The sequence below is a fragment of the Morone saxatilis genome, unplaced genomic scaffold (genome assembly GCF_004916995.1).
Source record: "Morone saxatilis isolate NCDOM2014 unplaced genomic scaffold, NCSU_SB_2.0 Contig3, whole genome shotgun sequence".
Lineage (NCBI taxonomy): Eukaryota > Metazoa > Chordata > Actinopteri > Moronidae > Morone > Morone saxatilis.
In genome coordinates this window covers 6841083-6842679 of record NW_023339873.1, presented here as the reverse complement: position 1 = coordinate 6842679, position 1597 = coordinate 6841083, and the positions used below count along the sequence as shown (strand labels likewise).

The 1597-nt window shown below is 38.4% G+C and overlaps 1 protein-coding gene across 4 annotated transcripts in view; it reads left to right on the top strand.

Moving 5' to 3' along the window:
- mideasb (mitotic deacetylase associated SANT domain protein b) overlaps positions 1-1597 on the top strand; it is a 23720-nt gene that overhangs the window by 21554 nt on the left and 569 nt on the right. The gene's annotated exons all lie outside the window — the stretch shown is intronic.

Genomic DNA, 1597 nt, shown 5'->3' with positions numbered 1-1597 from the left:
CCCCCTTTTTTTTTTTTTTTTCTGTTTTTTTTATAAATATATATATACAGGTAAACGTTACTTTTTCTGCCTGTGTAGCTATATATGGTTATTGCTGTTGTTTTTGTGAATATTCTTGTTGAATATTATTAATATTATTATTATTATTATTATATCCTGTTTTGGGCTGCAATTTAATTGAGCGCTTTTCTGTACTTGTCCATAGCTTTTTCTCCTCTTTTTTTTTTTTTTTTATTTAAACAAAAAACAAAAATAATGCTACTTGCTGCCTGTTTATAACTGTGAGATTTTTTTGGAAGCCAGAAATGAAGAAAAGGCAGAAACATACGTGCAATAGAACAAGTTGACCCCCCCTGTTACCAGAGCGTCCGAGCCCTCCCTCCCCCCCTCTCTGTCATGCTTATGACTGGCTGCTCTGGATGCCTCTCTGTCAAACCCTGTAACTGATAGGAGGCACTGACTCGGACTGTTGAAACCGCAGGTCTCTGTAGATACACAACAAAGTGGGGAAAGACAACAAACAGCACAAATGAGATCAAGACACATTTTGGAAACCGATACCAACATTTATGACACGCTTACTAGCCTGAAATTTTAGCCAGAGTTCACTTTTTACAGCGTCCACGTTCTCTTGATATTGGTGAATAATTTGCTGATACAAACAGGCAGTAAGAGAAGCGTAAGCGTTCTCTACTGTAAACCAAACTTAAGCCAGATTTTGCCTGTTTTAACAGGAGGTATTGGCCAGATATTGACATGAATATAACCTATGCTCTCTATTTGCACTTTCAGCTAGAGTTCACTTTTGACAAACAACAACAGCAAACAGACCAGAACAAGAGTCAAAAGCATTCTTCTGCACACCATACCTAACTTAAATTTTGCCGGTGTTTACAGGGATTTCTGAATTCTTCTTGTTATTATTATTGGATATTTTCACACTAAAAGTCCCTGTTTGCTGCTATTTTTGTGATTTTCTAAATTCTGACCTGTTATGCCAGAAAAATGAGGGAGAATTAATTCTCTTGTTTCCTGCATTGGAAAAGTATCTCAAATTGTTCAGGTCGTTGTGACACCGACACGCTCCATTGATAATTTGTCTCTGTGGGTCAACAGTTAAAGACGGGCAATGTGAAACAGCTTACTAATGCATAGGGAAATACATACAAATTATAATAATAATAATAATAATAAAAATAAGGATTTGACTCTGTAGTGGCGGTAAGGACTGCCTGGCTGTTGTTTTTTCTTTCAAGGCTCTATATTTTCATCTGTCTAACCCCGACGTGTATCTATGGTTGACTCTTTCTTTCTGTTTACCTTGTTGCTGATAGCAGGCACTGAATTGGACTATAGAAACGGCATGTTTTGATCCGTCTATCTCGACATATCTCTATGTTAAGCCCTTCGGCCTGGAGCCAGCTTCTGTTGCCATAGCAACAAATGGGTTAAAGGGTTATTTTCCTTTAAAGGATAAACCACAGTGGGGGAGTCGAGGGGGAGCCGGGAGGGGGGTGAAAATAGCTCCAATTACCAGTTACTCCACAAGTTAAACCTGGGTCTATGCACAGACTGTTTATGTGTGTGTCTGTGTGTG